Source organism: Pteropus alecto, unplaced genomic scaffold, assembly GCF_000325575.1.
Source record: "Pteropus alecto unplaced genomic scaffold, ASM32557v1 scaffold10, whole genome shotgun sequence".
NCBI classification, from domain to species: Eukaryota; Metazoa; Chordata; class Mammalia; order Chiroptera; family Pteropodidae; genus Pteropus; species Pteropus alecto.
In genome coordinates this window covers 9,058,587-9,068,052 of record NW_006431210.1, presented here as the reverse complement: position 1 = coordinate 9,068,052, position 9,466 = coordinate 9,058,587, and the positions used below count along the sequence as shown (strand labels likewise).

General features: G+C 37.1%; 1 pseudogene; it reads left to right on the top strand.

Annotated features, from left to right (window-relative positions):
• Positions 1-3,997: 3,997 nt before the first annotated feature.
• Positions 3,998-4,116, top strand: LOC112470358 (annotated as a pseudogene).
• Positions 4,117-9,466: the final 5,350 nt, after the last annotated feature.

The following is a 9,466-nucleotide window of genomic DNA, read 5'->3' as shown; positions in this document are numbered from 1 at the left end:
TGTGATGGTGACTTTTGAATCTTAGAAATTATTATGACTAGGTTCTTCTTATCTGACCAGTTGAGATGGACACAAAAATTAATGCCCAGTTACCAAACTTACTCCATCTACTTCCTAAAATTTGATCTAGGGACTCAGGAGTAGAGGTACTCAAGTTACCCCCATCAAATGTCAGTCTCAGAGTCCTAGGCCTCCTACTTCTTTCTTACCAGACACACCCAATCAACTGAAAACTATCTTTTTATATTTCTGTCTGCTTGCTTTTGTTTTCAATACTGCTTTTGGGTTTGGGAAGCTTTCACTTCTTACTTTGATTAATGTTATGTATTTTATATTAATTTTATAATTACTAACAGTTTAATTTTCTCAAGTCATAACTCTGATTTAACATGTCCCTGTTAAACATGTGACATGTCCCTGATTATCCTCCATATAACATAACATTCCCCACGGTACCTGTGGCCTGTCGACTGTAGAGAGATCCTTTAGCCTCTCTGGATGTACTTTCTCCCGCCTTTTAACCAGTGCTCCATTCATGTGTCATCTTGTGGCTTTTGTTGAGGCACGATTTTGCTTTCTACTTATCTTATTTTTTTATTTTAAGTTTTTTTTATAACGTAACATGTATAACATGATATTTGTGACATATAACGATATAATTGTGGCATAATATTTATAACATAATATTTACCATTTTCCATATTTTTCAGAGTATGGCACAGTAGCATTAAGTCCATTCACAATGTTAAGCAACCATTACACTATCCATCTCAAAAACATTTTCACCTTTCCAAACCGAGACTCTTTAATCACTAAACAACTCCCCATATTTAAGTTTCTGTTGCGCTGTAACACATGCAGAAAAGCTCACGAATTACTGTCAAAAAGTGGATATACTAGATATAACGTCCACTAGGTAAAGATGGGATACTAGTGCCCCCAGATCCCCTCTTGGCCTTTCCAGTCATTACTTCTCTCTTTTTCTGAAAAGGTAACCCTATCCTGACTTATAACATCACAGATTAGTTTTAGCTAGATCAAAATTATCTATTTGTCTATTCTTTTGCCAATACCACAAGATCTTAATTATTTGCAGTTTTATAGTTGTCTTGAAGTCAGGTAGTGTCATTCCTTCAATTTTGTTCTCCAAATATTGTGCTGGCTATTTTGGGTCTTTTGCCTCTCCATAGAAACTTTAGAATTGGTTCATCACTATCCATGAAATAAGTTGCCGAAGTTTTGACTGGGATCATGTTAAATCTATAGATCAAGGTAGGAAGAACAGACAGACACTGCCATCTTGAGTCTTCCTATCCATGAACATGAAATATGTCTCCATTTATTTCGTTCTTATTTGATTCTATTTATAACAGCTTTTTAGTTTTCCTTAAATAGATATTACACATATTTTGTAAGATTTATACTTAAATATTTAAATTTTGGAAGTGTTAATGTAAATAATATTGTTTTTTATAAATTTCAGTTTCACTTGTTTATTTTTGGTATATAGAAAATCATTTGACTTTCGTATGTTAACTTTGTATCCTGAAACCTTTCTATAATTGCTTATTGGTTCCAGGACTTTTTTGTTGTTGTTGTTAGTTATTTTGGACTTTCTACACAGACAAGCATGTCGTCTGCGAACAAAAGTAGTTTTATGTGTTACTTCCCAATCTACATACCTTTTCTTTTATTTTCTTTTCTTGCCTTGTATTAGCAAGGAGTTCTAGTATGATACTGAAAAGGAATAGTGAAAGGGGGCATCCTTGCCTAATGCCTGATCTTAGTGGGAAAGCTTTGAGTTTCTCACCACTATGATGTTAGCTGTAGGGTGAATTCATGGCTTTCTAATATTGAGTTATCTAAGCAGTGAATATGGTATGTCCCTTCAATTATTGAGGTCTTCTTTACTCTCTCAGTAATGTTTTATGCATTTCTTTTTTTACTTCTTTTTATTTTTTGACAACTTTATCATTTTATGCATTTTTGTGTAATTTTCTTGCAAGTCTTTTTGTTAGATTTATGCGTAGGTGTTTAATGTATTTGGCTCTTTTAAATTGCATTTAAAAATGTTATTTTCTAATTGTTTATCGAAAGTTTCTAGAAAAACTACTTTTTGTGTTTTATTTAATTCATTTAAAAATCCTAATTAATTACTAGATTTTCTGGTACACATAGTACATGTAAGTATGGTTCATTTTCTTTCTTTCTGAGTCTTATGCATTTTATTTCTTTATCTTGATTTTTTTTCATGATCTAAGATCTCACAATGTTATGAAAAGTGATCCCTTTTTCAATTGCAGTAGAACTGAGAAATGTTTTAAGATCTTCTACTATGATTGTAGATATGTTCATTTCTCTCATAAATTTTATGCTTTTCTTCATATAACTTGAGACTACAAATTTAGGTTTTCTATGTGTTTCCAATGAATTTAAATTTTTTTATGAAATATGCTGAGATGACTGACAACCACTTCCCCACTCCTCTAAGGTTGCAGACCCACATCAGGAAAGGAAAACAGATTTAAACTGAATGACTTGGACACTCAGGCTCTCTCTCATTCTCTGTGTTTGAGAGGAGATCATGTTTCTGTCTGTGGGGTGTTATTCCTTCTCTAATAAACTTTCCTTTTGTCTCTAACTCTGGCATGCACTTGAATTCTTTCCTGAGTGCAGTCAAAGACACCACCTACCTGCCCCCGCCATGTGTAGGCCTTGGGTGTAGGTCCCCACTCTGGAGGATTCGCCCCATCCTACACCATTTATACAGGACAGCCTCTTAGAGCCCCTGCTTGGGTAGTTAGACTGGGTACTGTATGGAGCAGAAACAGTGTTGCACTGGAAGGCTCATTTTTATTGGGCAAGCATAGAATTGAATATCATGACACGAATGCCCCAAGTGTCCAAATGAGGACTGTTTTTGTTTTTGTTTTTGTTTTCCTGAGGCATCAACATTCCTAGCTTTTCCAGTCATTTTTCAGTTTCCTTCTAGGAGACCTGTCTTTTTTTCGTTTTCAAAAAAATGCTAAGTCTGTGGGAGGTGATGGTAGTGGGTGATGGGTTGCTGACTAATGCAGTGCCCTTTGTAAAAGGCCTGCACCTATAGTCTTTGTTGTAGCCCTGCTGGACCTGCCATTTTTAAGTCCAGAGCTCCTCTAGAATTTCTGCGGCAGAGATAGCCCCATCTCTTGGGCCCGTTCCTCCTAATCCATTGCAAGTTGTGGTTATTTTGCCTATTATGTTTGTCAACACTCCAACTCTTTTTAATCTTTAAATATTTTATTGTAATTTCTTACACATTGGTGGCCTCTCCAGCATCCTTCCTCTCTTAGCTAATATTGTTTATTCGTTAGCTTATTTCTGTACTTTTATTTCAGTGGGGACTTAGGAAAAAAGGGAAAATATGCACGCTCTGCTCTTGACCCTCAAGTCTTTGTGAAATGTTTCTATTAATTGAATTGTGAAGTGAATCCCTAATACTGTTGTGTGAAGTGAAGCTCTTTATTCCTATGCCCAATCTTTATTTTAATGTTCTCAGGCTGAATGTGTACCCACCCCTCTCATTTAGTGCCTTCGGTCCCACCTTGGCATTTTACACAGAGAACAGTGGCCTTTAACAGATATATCTGATTCTATGTCCATCAAATTGTATATGGTCGAGCCTCCTGATAATTGTTTTACAATTTTGTCAAATAAATCCTTCCTGAGGTTCATTGTGCCTTCAGGAGAGCGTTCTGGGCAGTATGATAGAGTGGCTTCAAAGAGCTCATCAGGCTCCATACTTCAAAACTATGCATGTCACCAAATGGAAAGGAGGGAGGGAAAAGAAGGGAAGGGACTAGAGGGGACGGAAGAGCAGAGAAGGGGAGGGGAAAGATAAAACCACGGACTTTGAGTAGAAGAAGCCTGGGAAGCAAATGTTGATTCTGACATTTTTATAGGCCAATAACTCCAAGAGATTTTATTTCTCCACCTGTGTTAAAAAGTTATGATACCAGTCTATGGCCATGCTACCCTGAACAAGCCCGATCCTGTCTGATCTCGGAAGCTAAGAAGGGTCGGGCCTGGGTAGTACTTGGTTGGGAGACCACTTAGGAAGATGAGGTGCTGTAGGCGTAAAAAATGAAAAAAATAAGGGATTGTAAGATGGCAAGGTCTTTGCAATCTGTGAGGTCAACCAAGGGTTGCCTTGCCTTAAAAAAAAAAAAAAAAAGTATGGTACCAAATCTATTCAGTCCAAGTGAAATTTCTGTAAAAATCATGAAGAAAACAGTACCTTTAACAGTCAAACAGAGGCATCTGGACATTTGAGATTTATCCTCATGTCTATAATCGCTCCTAACTTGTGTTGAAAGACTTTGTGGCAAATCTTGTTTTAAATGCGTTTTTCCATATTTATCCATTTAATCCTCACAAAAACACTAAAAAGGATGTACTAATATAATTTCTATTTTGAAAAAAAGTCAAAACAATAGACAAGGCACAGAAATATGAAGTAACTTGACTGTGGCTATGTAACCAGGAGAGTGAGGAGCAGGAATCCCGCAGTAGAGTGCTGTCCCAGCCCTGTACTTCTTACTCACTACACCATGTGACCTCCAAAACCACCCCACCCAGAATTCTGGAAAAGGGCCAGGCTTGGCAATAAGAGCCCATAATTAATATTAATAGACAAATAGAAATAAAAACTGAGTTATTCATATGCAGTCACTGGCAAAAGCCTTCACCAGGACCTGTTAGACTCTCTTTTTCGGTTGTATTTGTCACAGTAAGAGGAGAAAAAGGAGAGAAACAAACACGTGAAACAGGGTCTGGATCAGTGCTGCCCAGTGCAGGTGCAGTTCCTAGCCCTGCCCCGAAAGCATGTTAGAAATGGAAATTCTTGGACTCCTCCCCAGAACTGCAGAATCAGAATCAGCAGGGTTGGAGCCTGGAAATAGGTGTTTCACTGTGACTCTAGGTGATTCTGATGCACGATAGTGTTTGAGAAAAAAATTGCTTTAAAGTTTGCAGATACTCCCATGTAAATTGTAAGAATTTTATCTCCATCTTATGAAGTAGAGATGATGTCACCCAATTTACAATGAAACGAAAGGTAGGGAGATGTATATAAATAAGGTAAAATCCCTTCCCTTTATCACTAACCATAATTCTTTCATCTATACCTACCTAGTTATGTGAAATTCTCATTCCCATGTTCTGATTTCCTCTCAGTGTTTCAAGAGTTTTGTTCATTTATTTTTTTTGGAAGGGAGAGAGAGTATGTTAAGGAATTGGATGAGAAAATAGGACCTAATAGTTGTGTATGGAAGAGGGCTAGCCCTGTATGAATATTGTTTAGATGGAACATAATGGCTCTTCATCACCCAACAGCAACTGTCAGGAACTTCTTCACAATCTTCCTGATTCTCAAAATAAGTATTTTTATGTGCTTTAGAATCCTTGGCTTTTGGATTAACCAGATTTCTCCTAAAATAAAAATAGAAACGTCTTTTAGGATTTTCCCCTTTGTGTCAGTTCCTTTGAGATGCCTAAATGTGAAGATGATCCAGTTGAGTATCTATGTGTTGCTGAATTGCAAATAATTTGTGCAAAGACCAGCACATTCCACTTTGGCCTACTTTTGAAAGCTGCAGCTTCCTAGAAAAATGAGCTAATCCTACAGTTGTATTAAAAGGCAAGAGGAGTGTTTAGGATTCAAAGAATGCTGCTGAGGGAGTTCGTGTTTCCTGCAAAGACCTGAGCCAGGAGGAAACAGGCAGAGAGTCAGCAATCATAAAATCAAGGCTGGCAGCAGAGGTCATTAGATTCAGTTATGTGTTCCCAAATCATGCCTTAAGCAAACTTAAGGCATGATTTGGGAACACATACTGAGGGCTTGTTGCAGGACACATGCTCTGAGCTTGGCATGAATACCACAGTTCTATGCAGAAAGTAATATTATCTCACTTTATAGTTAAGGAAACTGAAGCCACAGAAGTTTGACAACTTACCAAGGGCACATAATAGATAAAGCATTTATATCTTTTTGGTCTGATTCCAGATCCCATGTAAACTACACACTGCATGTGTTCTCAGATCTCAATGGTGAGTTTAGACCTCAGATAGCCTCGGGAGAGTTTTTGTTCTTCTCAATATCATTCTTTTAAACCAGTGCTTCCCAGATTTTACTGTGCTTATGAACCACTTGGGGATCTTTAAATGCAGATTCTGTTCACTGAGTCTGGGGTGGGGCCTGAGCATCTGCATCTTCATCTCCCTGATGAAGCCGATGCTGCTAATACAGGCCTGAGCTTTGAGAAGGTATCAAGGCTCTAAACAACAGTAAATTCTGTTAAATCGAGCTGCAGTCCAGCGAGTCGCATCTACATCTCCTAGCTTTGATTGGCTGGCCACTTTTTGACGCTGCGTATTACTCTTCAGAGGTCAGTTCACTTAATTAATGAACTTCATAAGCTGTTTCACCAATTTGCCCACAGTGGATGGAATTACAAGAAAGAATTCCTTTGTCTCTCCCTGATTTCTTTCGTGCTCTGGAGCAGGCTATAAAATAGGTAATTTATGCCAGAGGTTACAGATGATATGTTTATTTAGCTGAGTGCAATAATAAGACCTTGCAGGGGGCCAGACAGGTTTCCAGGTCTGTGGGATGCTGAAAATCTCTGCCCAGATGTAGCAATTATGTACATTTCAGTGGTCTCCTTATGCAACCCCAGGTAGAAAAGCAATCAATCTTCATATTTTTTATTAGTAATAAAGAAGAGTGTTATTTATTTATAAATATAATCATAATGATTGTGTTGTTTTGTCTTTTAATACAATGGTTGCTCCTGAAATGAGCTAGAAATACTTTTTATTTAATTTTAATTTTTAAATTAAGTTTATTGGGATAACATTGGTTAATAAAATTATATAGGTTTCAGTTGTACAATAATACATCATCTGTATATTGAATTGTGTGTTCACTATTCAAACTCAAATCCCCCATTGCCTTATATTTAACTCCCTTTACCCTTATCTACCTCCTCCCTTTCCCTCTGGTAACTACTAAACTGTTGTCCGTATCTATGAGTTCTCTTTTTTTATGTTGTTGCATTCAGTTATATATCCCTCATATGAATGAAATCATATGGCTTTCAACTTTTTCTGTCTGACTTGTTTCACTTAGCATGATTATCTCAAGATCCATCCATATTGTTGCAAATGACATCTATTCATATGGCTAAGTAATATTACATAGTATAGATAGATAGATAGATAGATAGATAGATAGATAGATAGATAGATAGAGAGATAGATAGATAGATACACACACATACACATACCACATCTTCTTTATCCAATCATCTATTGAAGGACACTTTGGTCGTTTCCATGTCTTGGCCATGGTGAATAATGCTGCTATGAACATCGGATACATATATCTTTATGGATAAAAATTTTCTAACTTTTTGGGTAGAAACCCAGAAGAAGGATTGCTGGGTCATATAGTAATTCTATTCTTAATTTTTTGAGGAACTGCCATACTGTTTTCCATAGTGGCTGTACCAATCTATATCAAACTAAAAAGCTTCTGCACAGTGAAAGAAACCATCAACACGAGGAGGCAACCAACTGAATGGGATAGGATATTCTCAAGCAATGGCTTGAAAATATATAAAGAACTAATACAACTCAACAACAATAAAAAAAAAAAAAACAATCCAATTAAAAAATGGGCAGAGGACATGAACAGACACTTGTCCCAAAAGAAATACAAATGTCCAACAGACATGAAAAGATGCTCAACCTCACTTGCTGTTAGGGAAATGCAAATCAAAAGCACAATGAGATACCACTTCAAACCTGTAAGAATTGCTGTTATCGACAAGACAAGTAACAACAAGTGTTGGAGAGGTTTTGGGGAAAAAGGAACCCTCACACTGCCGGTGGAAATGGAAATGCTCATGATATTAAACTTGAATCTGGCTAGTGACCTATTGATGTCCTCTTCAGAGGCTTCGTAGCTCTTTTTATTTATTTATTTATTTCTGGGCACACAGAAGATAGCTGAACTCTGTAATTAATTCAGTAAGTTATAGATGTTGAAGAGGCTGTAGCACCTTGACTCTCTCCTTCACACTGTATGGGTCTGAGGATGAAGACACTGCCTTTTCCTGGGCTGTCCTGGCTGCTGCTGCTGTGAATTTACTCTTTGATAAGCCCTAACAGCATTTATTTTGTACTGATAAGGGAAGGAGAAATGAAACTATGGGAGTGTTAGTTGATCCCTGGGGCATTTCCTCCCCAGGCAAAGCTGGACACAACTGGGCAGGTTGCATCTATAATGTCTTTGCTCTCAACATAAGTGGAAAAAAACAAAAAACAAAAAACAAGGCCTATCTCTAGAGTGGAGACAAGAAATGCGGCACTTTGGGCTTCTCTGTTAGGCTTATAAAATTTGGACAGGTTATCTTCCTGAAGAATATAAAATTAGGCACAGATCTTTTGATGGGCGAGTGCAGGGGAGGGACTCCGAAGCTTAAATATCATTAACTCTCTGTCAGTTTACCTCTTTCTGTATTATTGCTCTTTGATTTCATTCTTCAGCTTCAAGGCCTTATTTTTTTTCATTACTCTTCTGCCACTTACTGTGACAGCTGAATATATTCTCTTTGCTAGTCTCATCACTTCATGATTTCTGGTGTGCCCTGGTGGCTCTTCAGGCCATCATCATCTGCATCACCCAGAAATCTTCCTGAGATTTCTCGTGGCTCCAGAGACATTTTAGAAATCGGAATTGCTCTGGCTTCATTACCTTTCTTCATGCACTTATTCTTCTGCCAGTAATTCCTTTTGGCTTTCTTTTTTCCCGCATTTTCCTTCACAAGCCTAGAAATCAAAGGGAAAAAAGTATTTTATTTACTTCCAAAAATGGATTTAGTGGAGAAATATTTAATTCGGTATCTTAAGTTGTTTCCAGATTTCATCTCATATCTAGCCAGGTGTGTTCCTTTGTCTTCTGCTTTTTTCCCCATGAACTAACTTGTGTGTGGTCCACAGTACATGAAAGGTACTAGATCAAGCACTTGATGTACAAAATCTTATTTAATTGCTATATCAGATTCAAATAACTGTTACTCATGCTGATCATCGTATATATGTTCCCTTGAGGACCTAAATGAGAGTTTCTTGGTTTATTTCCAGGAGTGAAATGTGCCCTAGTTTGTCCACCAAACAGTGCCAATGATTTTTTTTCCCCCAGAATAGCAGCGTCAGTTTATATTCCCACCAGGAGTGCAAGAGGTGTCACATTTACCTACAACCCTGATGGTATTTGATGTCATTTTAGTTGAATACTTCTTGTAAATCTGTAAAGGTATAAATTAATATCTTTCAAATATTCTGCTGCTTTTATTTTTTAATCCCTTTTAACTTCTTATTGAAATATAATAAACATACAGAAAAATATACATAAATATACAGC